Genomic DNA, 19,283 nt, shown 5'->3' with positions numbered 1-19,283 from the left:
ACCACTTTAGTGCCAAGTCACTGTGGACAGTCAATTGTTGATCGACATTAATGTTGACTTCCAACGTTGGCTTGAGCCGTTGGTTTGTCTGTATATGAAATGTCAGAAGAGGTGTTGTTTTTCCAGGAAATTCAAAACCTTTGAGAATGTGCTTTTCATTTCATTTCCAAATGCTTTTCAACCTTCACACTGAGCTTGTACTCATAGCCCAGGACAGAACATGTGGCAAAAATCTGGCAAATCTTTTTCAGAGGAAGAGATGTATTAGTTACAAAGAAAGAAAAAGTGAATATCACAGACTTTGGAAATGGAGAAAAGCTAAAAGAAGAGGCCATCTTGAAAATAAAATACAGCTTATTCTGAGGTATAAATGGAAAATATAATATGATTTCTAAAATTGTCTTTCTTTAGAAACTGTCAAGATAGGCAACTCTTTTTCACTAAAAGTCCTTTAAAAGTAGAGTTTTTGTTTATTTTACATAATGTGGGTAAGACAAAGGGAATTTTAAAAAGTTATAAAAAGTCTATGATGGAAGAGTATTAAAAAGAGTAATTCCTTAGATGGTAAAGTTAGAATAGTAAAGGAAAACATTTATTCTAATAATAATATTTAGTTACTATCTCTGGCTGGTAGAACTTCAGTTCTTATGTCAATTTACTGGCCATAGCTCTAGGATGGCTTTTTATAAGAATCAGGATTTCTTGACATACTAGAGGATAGTAAAAACAAACACCAAACACTAAAACCCCAAAAATGCGGTTAAAAAAATTTGTGATGGAATTTCACATGTCCTGTGATTTCTTCCCCTGTTGGATGTTTCACTTAAGGTTCCAGGTTCTAGGATGAAGAAATGGATTCTTTTCATGTTATTGAAAACTCTTAGGAAAAAGGGGAACTGCTTCCTGACTTCTAATTTAAATTCTTATGTATATTAACTATAATTCCCCCAAAGTGCTGTTTTGCAAAACACATATTAGGTCGTTACCCCCAAAGAGAAACAAGAATGGAAATCCTTAGAGGGAAAAGAGCAGCATATGACTGAGGTTTAAGTTCTGGTTTGATGTATAAACTAAACTTAGTGTGGTGCTATAAAAGGAATGTGTTTGCCTGTAGTTTATATTTATCTATGAGTAAATATACATACATACATACATACATACATATATATATATATATATATATATATATATATATATATATATACACACAGAGAATATACACAAACAGAGGATGTTAAGGGACCAACTGTTTTACATGCTATATAATAGAATTTGTTTCATAAGCAAGTTAAAATTTAAAATTGATCAACTTAAATGCCAAAAGCCTTAAGGCTTTAATTATATTTAGGAGGTTAATTAACATTCTATTCTTGGCCTAGGAAAACTAGCCCGTCATCATTTTCACTTGTTCAACAAATATTTATTGAGTACTTGCTATGGCAAGATGGCGTTCTTGGTTTTGGAGACACAGCAACCAAACAAAATAGACACAAATTCTTGCCCTTTACATTCCAGAGCGAGTGTACATTCTAGACAGGCACACAATGAACAAACTGATAATTAAAATACATAGAACATCAGGTGGTAATTAGCAAAAGTAAAGCAGGAATGGGGAGGTAGGGAGGGTGAATTGCAGTTTTAAGTAGAATGACCAGAGTAGGGTTCAAAGAGAGGTGACATCTGGATAAGACCTGAAGGAAGTAAGAGAGTGGGTCGTGCAGGCGTCGGTGCAGAGGACCTTTCTGTGAAGAAGAAATAGCAAATGCAAGCCCTCTGAGTGGCAGGGGCAGGACTGCCACGTTTAAAGGACAGAGAGGAGACCAGTGCAGCTTGAGTGCCCTGAAGACAGAAGGCAAGGCTACTGTAATCTGGGTAATGGTTTGGGCCAGGCTAGTAGCAGTGGAAGTGATGACAAGTGGCTGGTTTAGGGGTTAGAGTCTGGAGATGTTCTGAAAATAGAGCTGACAGAATTTGCTGATGGATTGGATGTGGGGTTTGTGAGAGGGAGGGAGGAATCAAGGAAGAATTCAAAGTTTTTGACCTGAGCAACTGGAAGGATTGAAGTTGCCATTAATTGAGATGGGGAAGACTGCAGGAAGGAAAGGTCTGGGGGAAAGAAAAGAAGGTTGGAATTGGACATGTTCATTTTGAGAGCATATTGTATGTCTGAATGGAAACACTGAGTTTGTAGTTGAATATGTATGTCTGGCATTCAGAGGAGAACACCAGGCTGGCAATTTAAAGCTGATAATTGTCGGAACACAGGAGGCATTAAAAATGAGCTTTTCTTTTTTTAACAATAAGATCCTTTCAGAAATTTCTAACTACTTTGTAACTGCATGACTTAACCTGGTGACAAAAGCAGTTATTAAAAAGACCACCTTTTCCAAAAAAAGAATAAATAAATAAATAAAATAGAATAAAAGCAACAAGACTTTCTGAGATCATTAAAGGAGTGAGTGCAGATAGAAAAGAGAAGAGATCTGAAGACCAAGCCTGAAATACTCTGAAACTACCCTATAAAAAGTCTACAGTAGAGGTTGAGGCACTGAAGCATTACCAGCAAAGGTTAGGAAGGAGAATGGCCAGTGTGGGAGGAGGAAAATCAGGAGAAAACGGTGTTCTGGAGGCCATGGGAAGGAAATACTTCAAGTGGGAATGAGTGATCAACAGTGAAATATGCTCCTAACAGATTTAAGATGAAAAGGGAGAATTGTCTATTGGGTTTAGCGTAGTGCAGGTCATTAATAAATCTTAGCAAGAGCAATTCTGATGGAGTGATGGGAACAGTCAGTCTACTTGGAGTACATTCATTTAACCTGTTTGAAACAGAAATAGAAGTTATCTAATCTATTTGAGAATGTCTGAGATAAATAAAACAGTCGAAAATATTCTATGTTCAAAAGACCTAAAACAGGCTTTCAGATATTGAAACAAAAAATAACAACGGACATTTATTCAGAACCTACTCGTGCCAGGTACTACGCAAAAGTGCTTTAGAGGCACGATTTTATCTTTCACAATAAATCTATGAATTAGGTGCTATTATCTTCATTTTATAAGTGAGGAAATTCAAGTTTGCCAAGTTTAAGGGGCTTTGCTAAAGTCATGTAACGAGTAAGTGATAGAGCTGAGGTGTTGGAAATATTTTCATAATACCCTTAAACTGACCAATGATTTTGTTTCTAAGTTATATCTATTGATTTTGGAAACTAACAACCTCATTCTTTAGAAACTATTATTCTTTCGTTTTGTTCATTCCATTTATTTCATGTATCTTTATTTTCCCAATATCTAGCACTTCTGCAATATTGAAAATTTATAACCAGTTTCTTTGATAGTTTGATTTTTTTTTTGATGCAGAGAATTGAACGTCAAAATGTTTCAATTTATAGAATTTGATTGAGGTGGCCAATCATGTTAAAATGTTATCAAAGACCTATATGGGAAAAGAATCTAAAAAAAGAGTGGATATGTGTATAAGTATAACTGATTCACTTTGCTGTACACCTGAAATTAACACAACATGGTAAATAACTATACTCCAATAAAAAACTTAAAAAAAATAAGTAAAACAAGCCAAAAAATGTTATTGAAGAGAAGGTAATTTTCTATTTTTCATACAGAAGTTTTATTTTCAGGAACTTGATTAAATTTTTGGAAGTACATTCTTTTTTTTGATTGAAGGATGGTTGATATACAATATTATATAAGCTACAGGTGTACAATATAAAGAGTCACAATTTTAAAGGTTATATTCCATTTACAGTTATTATAAAATATTTCCTGTATTACCTGTGTTGTACAATATATCCTTGTAGCTTATTTTACACTGAATAGTTTATACATTCTTAAAGTAATGATCTGGAAAGCCACTGAGCATTGAACATGCTCATTTCATGTTCACGACCTCTCCGTGAGGTGGACATTATTATTATCTACATTTTACACTCACGGAACCAGATGTTTGGGGAAGTCAAGTAAATTGCCCAAAGATACGACTTGTAAGTGGCGGAGTAAGGATTGACCCCACGTCCTCTGAAATTATAGTCCATGCTCTTTCCACTACAACATGCATGTAAATTTAGTTAATTCCAAAGCTTGGCTTGAAATATTATATCTTTCCTCATCTGTGTAAAATTGATTACCCTCATTTGATGCACCATTGTAATTCTAACAGCTGGTGCAACGAGGGGTCGCAATTTTAGGAAGCATGTATACTTTTTAAAATTAAACATGTTTTCTCTGGGAAACATGTGTGTACATTGATTTTTTTCCCCTGTATTAAGAATGGCTCTACATAACTTCAGAGAGGGAAAAGCAGCGTTACTGTTTGCTTGGGTATGCTTTTCATAGTTGCTGATTCTTTTTGAAGATGTGGCTAGGATTGGTGTTGGTAGAGAACTAGGGTAAACACAGATTATGCCATGGATTCTGGAGCCTGCCATGAAATGGGCCTGGGAGTATGTCATTGTCTTTCTAGAATGACTCTTATAACTTCCCACCGCCCCTGAACCTCACATTTCATTCACAACAAAATGGATGGTTTCTTTCAACTAGCATACCCTTCCCACTTCTGCTTTGAGACTCTTTAATCAAGTTTCCACTTTATGACCAGATTGGTCTAATAAAAATGCAACTCTGACAACCCACTTGTATGCTTACAATTCTTCAGTGGCTCCCCGTTACATTTAAAGTAAAATACAACCCCCTTCCTAGAGCCCACAGGGCCTTACATGACCTGGCACTTACCCTACCCTCTAACGTCTTCTAGCACCGTGTTCCCTCTCCTCATTAGGCTCCAGCCCAAGCCTTCTTGAAGTCTTTTCCTGACTCAAGATGCACACAGTAGTATTTCCTCCACCTAGAACATTCTGTCTTCCATTGTCAGTGTAATTGCTAACTCCTCAGAGACTTTCCCTGACTGCCCAATCTAAATTAGATACTCCTGTTATCATTTCTCTAATTACCTTGTGCTTTTCCTTCAATGTACTTATTATAATTTAGGATTACATCTTATTTATATGTTTGTTTAATTTCACCTTTCCCCCACCTGAGTACAAGCCATGAGGACAGTTTCTATACCTGTTTTTTCCCCACCACTGACTAGCTTATAGTAGATATTCAGTAAACTTTCTTGAATAAATAAATGCCCTTTCAAAAGCTGTTTCTCAGCCTGGAATGCAACAAAAATAGCTACCATTTATTTTGCACTAAAATCCTAAGCACTGTGATAATATTACAAATCAGTTGATCCCAGAGCTGGAGCAAAGATGGGAGGTGCAACTAGGTAGCGTGTAATGATAAAGACATTCTATACATAAGATGCTAACTTTTTGTTCTTCTGCTGGATTTCACTGACTGTTTTAAAAGCAATTTATAGGGAAAGAGCACAGAAGTATTCGGTCAAACATCATAGTCTATCCTATTATAATCTAGATATTGTGTTATGGAGAATACAATGTAATTGAAAAGCTGAGATGTGTAAGAGGATCGATGTGGGTTTGTTTTAAAGAGATGAATGCTCATATCAACTTTTCAATCCTTTTGGTGGGGATAAGTAAGGATAAAACTCAACTATCTTTCATTTTCTCTAAATTTGAAAATAGTCTTTCTGCCCTCACAGCTGTTTGTGATTGGGAGCAGAGACCGGATAAAGCTATCGTTTGAGCTCCCCCTGCTGGTCGTGAGTGATGCTTTTACCGGAAGACAGATGAAGAGAGTGCAAGCAGTATGGCTGAAAGGTGGGGATGAAACAACTTTACCGTTGCTGTTACACTCCCCGTGGTAAAGGTAGGAAGCACACATGCTAATTTTAAAACAATTTTTAACAGCCATGTTGAGATATAATTTACATGCCATAAAGTTCACCCTCTTAAAATTTACAGTTCAATAGTTTTTTTGTTTGTTTGCTTTTGCGGTACGCGGGCCTCTCACTGTTGCGGCGTCTCCCCTTGCGGAGCACAGGCTCCGGACGCGCAGGCTCAGCGGCCGTGGCTCATGGGCCTAACCGCTCCATGGCTCACGGGCCTAACAGCTCCGCGGCATGTGGGACCTTCCTGGACTGGGGCACGAACCCGCATCTCCTGCATAGGGGGGCGGACTCTCAACCACTGCGCCACCAGGGAAGCCCTACCGTTCAATAGTTTTTAGTATATTTACAGAGCTGTGCAACCATCACCATAATCTAATTATAGAACATTTTCATCACCCTACAAATAAAACTTCTATCCATTAGCTATAATTCCTTATTTCTCACTCCATTCTCCCCTGCCCTTAGCGCCTGGCAACCACTAACTAATCTTTCTGTCTCTGTCACTTACCTATTTTGGACATTTTGTGTAACTGGGATCATACAATATGTGGTCTTTTGTGATTGCCTTACTTCACTTAGCATAATGTTTTTGAGGTTCACCCGTATGGTAGCACGTACCAAAGTTTCATTGCTTTTTATTGGCAGATAGTCTCCCACCGTATAGATATACCACACTTCATTTATCTATTTATTAATTGCTGGACATTTGGATTATTGTTTCTATTTTTTTGGCATATGAACAACGCTGCTATGAACATTAGACATTAGTGTACACGTTTTTATGTGGACATGTGTTTTCAATTCTCTTGGGTGTATACTTGAATAGAATTGTTGGGTCATATCTGTTTAACATTTTGAGGGACTGTCAAATTGTTTTCCAAAATGGGTGTACCTTTTTACCTTCTTACACAATGCTCTCTTGGATAGATTTTAAAAGTAGTACTTCAGGGCTTCCCTGGTGGCGCAGTGATTGAGAGTCTGCCTTCTGATGCAGGGGACACGGGTTCGTACCCCGGCCAAGAAGGATCCCTACATGCCGCGGAGCGGCTGGGCCGGTGGGCCCTCCGCAACGAGAGAAGCCGCGACAGTGAGAGGCCCGCGTACCGCTAAAAAAAAAAGTAGTACTTCAGATAAAGATAACTTCCATTTTAAAAAAGTAGTACTTCAGATAAAGATAACTACCATTTAATAAATGTGCTTTATCAATTACACTTTCTTCTATTATACGTGTGTATTTTTGCATTGTCCCCATTTGCTTTTTTATTGCTGCTCCATCTATCTCTTCTTCATTATACTGTGAAATCTCTCTGGTTTTCTCCCCTGTAAAGATGGGTGATGAGACGATGTCCAGATTCTTGCTCAGCTCAGAAATATTAGGTCAGGATGAAAAACGGAAGTGCTGTCTCGATTGCCTGCTTCCTCAGTGATATTCCTGGAAAACTTCTGGAGAAGCGTATCACAATGGCTTAGACTGTTGATTCTGGAGTCAGACCATCTGGGTTTAGATTTTTGGTCTTACCACTTTCTCATTGCATAACCTTGGGCAAAGACTTAATTTTCTAACTCTCATGCGTGAAATGGGAATACTAGCAGTAGTAATCTAATGGGATTGTTATGGAGACCGAGTGAGAAAAAATGCTTCACAGAGTGCCTGGTACATAGATCAGGAGCTCTCAGTAAATACTGGCTATTATTGAGTCTATCTTACTCTCAGCTCTCTGAACCTGGCCCTGGAACTACAAATAGGTCTGTAGGTGTAGAGATTGCTCCTGGAATGGGTATTTCATTAACTTGGGGCTCCTGTAGAAAGCAGGAAGAGAACAGGATAAACAATCAAGACGGCTGCTATTTTATCAATGTCTTCAATCAGCGGACTCTTCAATCTATAGCTCTGTCTTCAGATGCAAAGTGCTCAACCGTGGCAAAAATTTTGTGGCATTGAAGGGCTGAAAGATAGTATGAAACAGAAAATTTGCACTTCTTGTTAATTTAACTCCTCTAAAACTTGTTTTGGGGGGCCATCTACCATATTTAAAATTTTATAAAAGCAATGAGCCCCGTCTACATAAAATACTAAAATGTGTATGCACCCTAAATTTGCATAAACTTTCCGGGTAGTCGTGTATTGAAGCATTGAAGGCCATAGGAGTCCATGTTAATAAGCGCTGCATTAGACATAAAAGATTATTTATTTATGTAGCTTCCTTTAGGCATTCTGAAATTCTTTCTTACTTTGAAAAAATTTTATTCCCATTCTTCTCAGAAAACCTGGAAAAATGCATGTAAATCCCGTGCTCACACCATTAAAATGGTCAATCCGTTTCCCGCCCATGCTTTAAAAAATTATACTCATGGGATTTAGGGAAAGATACTATGAATCTTAAGTTCTTGGTACAATAGAGACAAAAATGATACTCAGAGAAAAATGCATGGCTTCCATGTATGTAAAGATTTTTGAGCTCAACTCTGGTATACTAAGGCTGTGTTATGAGAGCCTTGAGCATTTTGTACATGAAGGTAAGAGAGTAGAATGGAGAATGTGATGTCTTTTCTCCACATTGGGATGGATGGGAAGGCAGCACTGAGTGGGACTCTGTGGTCCCTTCTGAGGTTTCCAGAGGCCTGGAGATCTGGGAATAGTCCAAAATCATCTCCCAGATCTTGGAGCTCTGTCAGCTTCTCAGAGACGGAGGGGGTGGACAGTGCCTAGTGCTTTGGGATTCGTCCCTTGATGGCTGAGAAGTTCCCACTTTATCTCTAGAACTTGCAATATAGGGTTGAGATTAGATATGGAACGAAGCACTTTTTTCATCTTTACATAGATGCTGGTAGATGAAGATGGTACCTCAAGATTTCTCCTCTGTTCCACCCTCCTCTTCGACTGCCATTCTATTACCTCCTCAATTCTTCTCTGCTTGCTTTTGTCCTGCCCAGTTCCCAGCCCTGTGTGCACAATGCAGGACTTACCCTTCCTATACCCAGGAGCTCTCGTTGGATCCACTGTCTAGTGTCCGGAGATGTGGCCAAGTTTTCACTCTTCACTCTTTTACCCATAAATTTAAAATAAAACTCTGAATTCTTAATCAAGAAGCTGAATCTCCAGTATGGGAGCTGATAGAAAAAGTTGTATGATCACTTATAAATTGGAATATTTTTGGCTAAATATCTTACATTTGCTCTCAGGAAATTGAAAGTTATAAACTGCAGCTCCAATCTGCTACTGTGAATAAGTTGATAACCAAAGGTTTTATTTTATTTTTTCATGAGGGCTCTTTGGACCTGTAATGCAAGAGGCATTTCAAAGTTTGGATCGCCCTTAAAAAAGAAAATGCCAAGTATGTTAAATTGTGCACTTAGCTTTCAGTGTGGAGGAACAAATCCCAGATTCAATGAACTAACACAAGTTTTCAGAGCTTGAAAGAGCATTTTCAATTAAGACACTGTACTTGCTGTGCACTGGCCGATTCTTTCTCCTGGAAAGCTTTGTTTCTCTGTGAAACTGAAAATCCTGCCATTGATCTGTACTCACAAAACCCTGTTGATTTAAACAGGACTCCCAGAGGTGGAACAACAGCAAAACCAAGAGACTCAATTTACTGAGCTTGGGTTACAGGAAACATATTTAATAGCAGACAGTTCCTGTTTTCATTGTTTTCCATCTAAGTTCCTACAAAATCAGATTGTCTTTAAATAGATGCTGCTGCCATTGGGACAAGGTTCAGTTTCACATCCCTAAAGAAATAAAGAGTTTTGTAAAAATTCACTCTAGCTTGGCCTCACATATAATGGGCTTAGGTCAAGCCAAAAGGATCAAGATGGATATCACGCTAAAACAGTGATAGAATAACGACACCAAATATGTGAAACACATACTTTTTTAGACTCTTTAATGTAACCCTCAATAACCAAGGAATGAGTGCTGGTGGAAGGAAGTGAAAAGGGATTTCATTTGAGAGCAACCTCTTTTTGTCTTTTTTAGAAGCATAATACAGGTTGGTTTTAAAGACTTCTAAGGAAGAAAAGCAGGGGAAGTAGTTTGAGAAAACCATCACTTAATGATTGATCTCATTGTTTGGAAAGATCCTGGGTTTGGCAGGATTCCTGGAGTTTTGCGTTGAAAGAGATGAACTTTGACCAAACAGTGATAAAGCTAATGCTAATAATGATTATGATGGCGATGATGATGGCTCATATTTATTGAGCACATAGTATATGTCACAGGTCCTATGCTAAGCATTTTCTCTCTCTACAATCTTGTTTAATATAATAACAATTCATAATGCTTGGATTAAGGCTCTACCCTGGGTGGCCTCATAGTATGATAGTTAAGGGAAGGTACAGGGTTTTAGTTCTTCTCCCACCATGAAATAAGTGACCTCAAGTAAGTTATCTCTGAGTCTTTGTTTCTTAATCTGTACAATGGCACAGTAAGGCCTACCTCATTGGTTTTCAGAAGGATTAAATAACACAGGCCAGCAGTGGAGACAAACAAACTGCCTTACAATTTGAATACAGTGAGATCCATGGGATATGGATTAAAGCACTGGGAGCAGCTTGCGGGAGGATTTTCTGCTCTCCCAAGACTTTGGGGATGCAGGACTCCTGGAGAAGCTGCCCTCTAAGTGGACCCCTGGGCTATGGATGGAAATAAGTCAGGAGAAGCTGAGGGAAGGGTGTGCTAGGTTGAAGGATTAGCATGTTTGTGGGGAATTGTCTGTTGCTGAGCAGCCTTGATGCAGGGAGGGGAAAGGCTGAGAGACAAGCCAGAGAAATAAGCTGACCCAGGTCCTGAAGGCTTTGGATGGCGTGCTAGGGAGTTCGAACTTTCTCCTGAGGTCAGAGGGTAGCCGTTGAAGAGTTTTAAATAGGAGATTGACATCATTAGATTTGCTTTTTTGTGAAGTTCATTCTCTTTGAGATTAAAGATACTGTCTGTCAGGACTTCCCTGGAGGTCCAGTGGTTAGGACTCCACGCTTCCAATGCAGGAGGCATGGGTTTGATCCCTGGTTGGGGAACTAAGATCCTACGTGTGGCGCAGTGCGGTCAAAAAAAAAAAAAAAAAAAAAAGTTACTGTCTGTGAACAGAGCCCCTTTCTTGACCTCATGTTTGAGCAAATTCATAACCTTGACCTCTGGTTTGGGGACTGTCATCAAGTGAGCTAGCAGGTGTTTGACTCGCGCTGCTCTGACTGCTGTTATAGCATTTTATTGCTTTGAATTGTTTCTTATCTGAGATAAGTGTGGTGGTTCAGAGGATGGAAGGCTGCATCTCTGCTCGTAGGCATGGCTGTGGTCCATGGGGTGGGCTGCCCGAATACATTTTTTTTCTTTTTTTTTTGACTGTGCCGCATGTGGTATCTTAGTTCCCCGACCAGGGATTGAACCCCGGGCCCCTGGCAGTGAGAGCGCAGAGTCCTGACCACTGGACTGCCAGGGAATTCCCCTTTTTTTCCTTGAGTTGCCTTGTTTGTGGATTATATACTTACTATATTATATGCAGCTAAAATTTAATCTCAGATTGACTTTCAACTGCTTTCTTCTGGATTGCAACCATTTCTGAGAGGTGGTTAGGCAAAGAGAATCATTTTCTAATGTTAATCTAAGTAAAACAATAGTAAAGAACATTTGTAGACATCCTGTCTCTTCTTACCCTCAACCTGGCTGCTTGTTATTTGAGTAAAACACACAATAAAATCCAATTGCATGAGTAATTTCTTTTGGAGTAGGGAGGGTTATCTGTGCTTCTGCTCGCCTTGAATAGAAAATTGACTCCATTTTATGACAATATTATATTCCCTGAAAAGTCCAAGAAAATCATATTTAAAAAAAATTAGGTAGTAATGTCTTTCTAGGTCATATTTTGTTAAATGATTTGCAATTACTATTTTGTAAAATATTTGTCAAAATATCAACTCCTGCATGGTTACAAGGTTAAAGTTAGATATGACAAGAATAAAAAGGCATGTTAGACTGTTGGATTTCTGGTGAAGCAAGCATTTAAATATTGAAATCAGGTGACTGCTTATTTAGAACTCCAGATGTTCTATACTTGTGGTAAAATTAGAAAGTTGTTAATATATCCACTAATAATAATCTGTGCATAGTGTCCAAAGGGTAAATAATTATAATTTAATTTTAAGAGAAATTAAGTGTCAGAGGACTATGATAAAACTTTTATTGGAAAATTTTAGAATTTCTTAAGAAAGAAAAATATGTATAATGGAAATTAAATATATTTGCTTTGAGTTGTTCGTGAAGTGACTTAGCACTCTTGGAGCATTTTATGTTTTACTAATGCTGTTAAATCCCATCTGGTGTTTGTAAAGTCTTTTACTATCCCCTGCTGGGACAGGCAGACATTGGTTTGCATGACTGTGTGTTCCCAAAATATTTTTAAAAAGTATCTAGTGGATTTATACCAACTGTAGCAGGATGATAGAAGACCACATTTCCATTATAATGCCTTCAGAAATGGAGACAAATGTCATCAGGTCACAAAAGATCCATCAGTTTTACACTGTGTGACATTTGGGGAAGAATGTGAATGATTAGTGGTTTTCAAAAGTTGTTTGGAATTCAATATCCTGTGTAGATATTACTTGAAAAATATTTATAGGTTCTGAGTCAGTGAGATGCAATTTATTCCTCCATGGAATTCATTCTAGAATGTGTGGAATATTGCCTTGAACCTTAGTTGTTCCGATATATTCCCTGGAAATATCATTATTGTCAACAAACAGGTTGTTCTGCCTCCTTGAGTGCTTTTTATTGTATTTTGACCACCCAACATCTCTGGAAGTCAACAAAATCTTTGTGTAGAGAGAAAATAATTTAATTCAGCAAGAATTTATTGAATAACTTCTATATTTAAGACAGTCTGATAGGCATAGGGAGGAATGAAAAAGAATTAGACACCATCACTATCTTCAGACAATTTATAGTCTAGATAAAAAAGAAGATAAGCTAAGAGTCAGGAGAGCCAGATGAAAAACAAGGTAAGTTAAGTTTCCAAAATGAAATATAATAAAGATGTTATACTAACACTGAGAAAGGATTGATTAAATTTGATTGTGTGATTTAAAAAAAAAGCACCATGGTGAAAATAAAATAGGCCTTAAAAGGTAAGTGTACTTTTAATTTAAAGGAGGTGGTAGGTAGAGGTCAATATAGGTAAAGTAAGTAGCACATGTTAAAATTTATTATATTCGGTGGGAATGTAAATTGATACAGCCACTATGGAGAACAGTATGGAGATTCCTTAAAATACTACAAATAGAACTACCATACGACCCAGCAGTCCCACTCCTGGGCATATACCCTGAGAAAACCATAATTCAAAAAGAGTCATGTACCACAATGTTCATTGCAGCTCTATTTACAATAGCCAGGACATGGAAGCAACCAAGTGTCCATCGACAGATGAATGGATAAAGAAGATGTGGCACATATATACAACGGAATATTACTCAGCCATAAAAAGAAATGAAATTGAGTTATTTGTAGTGAGGTGGATGGACCTAGAGTCTGTCATACAGAGTGAAGTAAGTCAGAAAGAGAAAAACAAATACCGTATGCTAACACATATATATGGAAGCTAAAAAAAAAGGGTTATGAAGAACCTAGGGGCAGGACAGGAATAATGATGCAGATGTAGAGAATGGACTTGAGGACACGGCGGGGGGAAGGGTAAGCTGGGATGAAGTGAGAGAGTGGCACGGACATATATACACTACCAAATGTAAAATAGATAGCCAGTGGGAAGCAGCCGCATAGCACAGGGAGATCAGCTCAGTGCTTTGTGACCACCTAGAGGGGTGGGATAGGGAGGGTGGGAGGGAGATGCAAGAGGGAGGGGATATGGGGATATATGTATATGTATAGCTGATTCACTTTGTTATAAAGCAGAAACTAATACAGCATTGTAAAGCAATTATACTCCAATAAAGATGTTTAAAAAAATTTATTATGTTCCAAGATAAAGTCATGTAGAAGTCAGAATGCAGTGAAAAGAATTGGTGGCTAGACATCTGAATTTTAATCTTGGCTCTGGAACTAACAGTGTAAACTTAGGCAATGCTCAGCTAACATTTATTGAGTACTTATTCTCAGTCACTGCTTTACCTCCTGGAGTTACAATGCTGCTGACAGTCAGGGTATCTAATAGTACGCATTTTAGCTGGAGGAAATGAGAAGAAATAAATACAAAAATTAATGGAAAAAAAGAAAACAGCAGGTAGTAACTAGTACTGTGATAAAATAAAACTGGGTAATGTGATAAGGAGATGAGAGTGGGCTGCTTTAGGCTATCATGAGAAAGGACCCATCTGAGGAGGAGGTGACATTTCAGCTGAGACCTGAATGACAGTGAACTTTCCATGTGAAGGTCTGTGTAAAGATAGTTCCAGAGCAGTAGCAAATGTAAATATCATCTTTCTATTCCTCACTCCCCCAGACTCAAGAAGAAGAGATAGCAGGATGTAAACTGGAGGGAAGGCAGAATGATAGCCAGGTTCTAATTAAAGAACTAGTAATAGGGCTAGTGAGTTTAACCACAGGGCTGGACCGAGGGCAGGGAAGCAGGTAGAGGCAGTATCATGGGTTGGTTGTAAGTAAGCACATTAAAATGGTTCCTCCATTTGTTTATATTTTTCTGTATATCAAGGTCTGATCAGTGATATTTCAAACATTATTGAGCTGACTGATCTTTTGCTTTCACAGTAGTTCTTCCGATATCTTTTCATTATAATATCATGTTAATCCATTATCTGCCTTTAAAAAGTGGTTAGTTGTTGTCACATCTTGTGTTGCAGAAATAGTTGCTTCCTCTGCTGCCTCTGATTTGGAGTGTGATTTGTGTTGACTTTTATGGATGGAGAAGAGGAATGAAATGAATTATGTGATAAAAGGGCACTGGACTGGGAGCCAGGCATATTGAGTTTTAGACAGTCCCAGCTCTGGCAGCTGTGTGACCTGGGATAAGACACTTAATATCTTTGGGCCTTGGTTTTCTCATCTGTATAACTAGTGAGTTAGATGATCCATATAATTGAACAGTCTGTAGTGCGCTAAAATCCAGCCCACGGGAAGACTATAGAATGTAATTTGAAATACTCATTTACAATAGTCAGTGTTATCAGTGGGTTGGCAATAGCTGCAAATAATAGTGGAAAGCACACACCGAAAGTAGCTTTAAGAATAGGGGAAATTTACTATAACATAAGAAAAAGATTCTGAGGTAGGTTGGCTCCAGGTTTGGTTAATAATATTTATTACCTCCTAGGATTATTATGGTTATTCTATGAGGTGATAATGTTATTATCCCTACTTTACAGATGTGTCAGCTGAAAGCAAGAAAATTAATTCATTCACCCATGGTCACAAAGCCAGCAAGTGGCAGTGCAAGGTTTTACCCTCCCAGGCCGTCAGACTCCAGACCATATTCTTAGATGCTCTGTCGCCTCCTTTTGGCCGTTAAATCAGGATGCTTTAAATTACATTGTTTGCTTTGTTGACTGATTATCAAGATTAAGTGGAAAACCATGTGGAACCTTGAAAAATAGTCACCAGATTGACTACCAAGTAGCAGGCTGTGGGCAGGGAGAGCGATCCTTGATCTTGTGACTGGAGAAAGGTTTCTATTTTTACATGCAGTGAGAGCTTTTGGACACTAGAGGACACTTTGCAGACTACGAGCTTAAGTCTTCAGGCAGCACCATGTTTTATGGCCTCAGAAAAGACGCTACTTTTACACCTGGCTACCGCTCCAGTTCTGTGCCGTAAACTCCTAGAGGCCATGTTGGGGTCTTATCTTTGTTTCAGGGCAGCCCGCATGTCGGAGTTGTCTTCCAGATCTCAGTATGGGCTCCCTCAGCCCTTTATGGCCTTCCCCTTTTCACCCAAGGTACCTATTCTGCAGGTAATGCTCCAATATTGTACTTTCTAGTTAGGCTAAATGTCCCCGTCTTCCCATTGGCACATCTGCTTCAGGTAACCACTGCCTGTGTTCTACATTTAGTTAAAATGAATTATGGTTTTCACTCATTCCTCTGCTCTTGAGTAATCATAATAACAACTATTAGAAAAAAAATTCTAGCATCGGCTAGTGTTTGTTTTATTGTTCCTTTTTTTTAATAAGTGAGTTTAGGTTTGTTCCTATCGATATTAGTATAATTTGTAAAAAATCCTTTTTTTTTTTTAAAACAAAGTCTTCAACACATATGGGTGCTTAAAATGCCATTAAATGATGAAGTTGATGAATTATTCATAGTTAAAATTCAACAGGACAAATTTAAACCAGAAATACAAAGTTCTTCTGGATAATAGACAATTTAATTTACAGGTTCTTAAATATGCTTGCCACACAGTCATAGGGTAGAGAGGACAGTGTGACAATAGAAGTCCTGCTGTGTCACTTCAGTTGGGTGAAGATGTGAGGAGACCCGGGGCAGGTTGGAGAGCAGCCGTGCTCTTCTAGCCTTGCAGCTGGGTCAGCCTGGAGGAAGGAAATTCTCAGCTATTGATGTCAGTACTGAGCTAGGTTTTTAAAATGAACTACCTTCCCTTTGTTAAAAATTGTAGCATAGATTTATACTTAGAGTGCTTGAAGATATGGTGTCTATGAAATTATTAATTGGGATACTTTGTGGAGATAAAAGTATAAATTTTTAATATATTTATAATTTATGAAATATATAGGAACCTATTACAATAGATCTTATATATTTTTCTTTTAAATTCAGGCATGAAGTGGGACATTATTATACCTTAATTCTTAATTCCATTTGTTTTTAAAGGCCTAGGTCTTCTGTTACACCTATTTACCACCACTTATTACATGGCTTTGCAAGTCAACTTGTCTCTTTCCTCCACCAGACTCTTTCCTTAACTGTTGTTGTCTTTAGTAGACAAGAGGGTTTGGAGAAGCTTCCTGTTACAAACACCTCACTAGTTGTTTGGTAGGAGAGTTAACTTGCTGCTGGTATAATGGCACATCCAAGCACAACAGAGGGTAATGGATCGTCTCCCAAGGTGAGGGGCAGGTACCATGAAGAAGTACACGTACAGGACTCCTCAGTCTGTTTTATATGATCATCAGCTATAATGAACTTAAAAACAGATAGTAAGTAAATCATTCCTTTTGAGTTTTCTTTCGATTCTTCTAATTAGTTCAAAAGAAAGGCTTAGTTTGGCATTAATCACACTTACAACATCTGACACTTTGAATCTCTTATTTGAAGCGGGGGACTAGGTCTCACACTCAGTCTTTGCAGGTATTTTATGTAGCATTAAAGACTTCTTTTTGTTCTTTTTTAAACCTTTAAAAATAAAGGTTTTTTTTTTAAGAGTTGATTTTAAAGAAAAATATAAGTAAATAATAATACAGAAATACAGATTGTCTACAAATATTTCAACCACGTGAAACTCATATCTGACTGATAAAAGCTTGTGAAACATTGATGTAATTGTGTAAGGGCACAGCCTTTGGACTTGAATACTGTCTCTTCCATTTCATCCGTGGGGTATGTGGGTGTGAAATTCTCTCTAAGGTCTGGTTTCCTCAACTCTAGAATGGGTTGATAACAGTACCTATATCATAGGGTTATTTTGAGGATTAAATGACATTTAATATTAAGTTCTTAGCACATTGTAAGTCAAAGGGTGTCAGCTTCCTCTACTTCTACTACTATTTCTGTTACCACCATTACTTTTATCTGTATTTTTAGTCAAATCATATACATATTTTAAAAATTACAAATAATAGGGATCTACTTTCATCACTATAGCTTTATTTTTATGAGCACAATAAGGCCCTCTACTTCCCTTTAGATAACTTAGTGACTAAAATGTATTGAGTTATGATTGATAAGGTTAGTGAGATCTCTGAGGATAGTAAGGGTAAAGTATGGGGGTGGATGGTAGAGCAAGGAAAATTTAAGAAGGAAAACACAAAATCAGGATAACTCTTGGGCTGACCTTGAGGAAATGAGTCTAACTCCTCTAGGAATCCAGACAACTGATTTGTAATACTTTTTATTCTCCCTATTTTAGGTAGATTTTATTTCTCCTTATGAAACTTAAGGACATTTCTTTAAACATTTGTTCTATTTTATTATAATATTCAAAAGTTTTCTATATTAATTGAGTATAGGTGATCTATAACAAAGTGCATTGTGCCTTTTAGAGTCGAATAATTAGAAAAGTAAATCCATGAAGCAGCATAGTATAATGATTTTCTGCTCTGTCGATAGAAGTGGGTATGGCCTGTATCCACTCAAAAGAAGAAGTGAATTTATTATTCCAGGTAATAGACTGCAGTTTTATTATTCAATAATTATAATAGAATTTATTATGAGGTGAGTTAATTAAAATGACATAAATAGCATGCTAAGGCCATCCAATGGGAAAAGGACAGTCTTTTCATCAAATGATGTTGGGAAAACTGTATATTCACATGTGAAATAATAAAATTGAACCCTTACCTTACACCATATATAAAAATAACTTGAAATGGATCAAGTGGACCTAAATGTGATCAATGGACCTAAATGTGAGAGCTAAAACTCTAAAATTCTTAGAAGAAAACATAGGGCAAAACCTCATGACATTGGATTTGGCAATAATTTCTTGGATATGACATCAAAGCCATAGGAGATGAAAGAAAAAGTAATAAGTTGGACTTCATCAAAATGAAAAAGTTTTGTGCATCCAAGGAAATTATCAACAGAGTGAAAAGGCAATGCTTGGAATGGGAGAAATTTTTACAAATCATATATCTGATAAGGGATTAATATCCTGAATATGTGAAGATCTTCTACAGTTCAACAACAGCAGAATAACCCAATTAAAAAATAGTCAAAGTGAGGATGATTATAATTTTTGTGACTTTCTGTTTGAGTAATAAAAAAAATGATCAAAGGACTTGAATAAACATCTCTCCGAGGAAGATATACAAATGGCCAATAGCACATGAAAAGATGTTCAGCATCACTAATCACTAGGGAAATGCAAATCAAAACCACAGTGAAATGCCACTTTACACACATTAAGATGACTATTATTGAAAGAACCAACCAAACAGAAATAATAAGTGTTGACAAGGGTGTGGAGAAATTAGAACCTTTGTGTGTTATGGGTGAGAATATAAAATGGTATAGCTGCTGTAGAAAACAGTATGGAAATTCCTCAAAAAATTAAACATAGAATTACCATATGATCTAGAATTCCACTTCTGGGTATACACACAAAAGAAATGAAAGCAGAGAGTGGAACAGATATTTGTACAGCCATTTTTATAGCAGCATTATTCACAATAGCCAAAAGGTGGAAGCAACCCGAGTGGCCACTGATGGTTGAATGGAGAAGCAAAATAGGACACATACATAACATGGAATATTATTCAGCATTAAAAGAGAGGGAAGGACTTCCCTGGTGGCGCAGTGGTTGAGAGTCCACCTGCCGATGCAGGGG

At 37.5% G+C, this 19,283-nt stretch overlaps 1 protein-coding gene across 1 annotated transcript in view; it reads left to right on the top strand.

Annotated features, from left to right (window-relative positions):
* The window catches only part of TSPAN8 (tetraspanin 8), a 232,306-nt gene that overhangs the window by 12,990 nt on the left and 200,033 nt on the right, over positions 1–19,283 (top strand). The window contains exon 3 of the mRNA XM_060025243.1: positions 5,627–5,793. The gene's annotated coding sequence lies outside the window, so the exon portion shown is untranslated. The remainder of the gene's footprint in view (positions 1–5,626; positions 5,794–19,283) is intronic.

This window comes from Delphinus delphis, chromosome 11 (assembly GCF_949987515.2).
Source record: "Delphinus delphis chromosome 11, mDelDel1.2, whole genome shotgun sequence".
Lineage (NCBI taxonomy): Eukaryota > Metazoa > Chordata > Mammalia > Artiodactyla > Delphinidae > Delphinus > Delphinus delphis.
The sequence above is the reverse complement of the archived record's forward strand: the minus strand, read 5'-3'. Positions and strand labels throughout refer to the sequence as shown.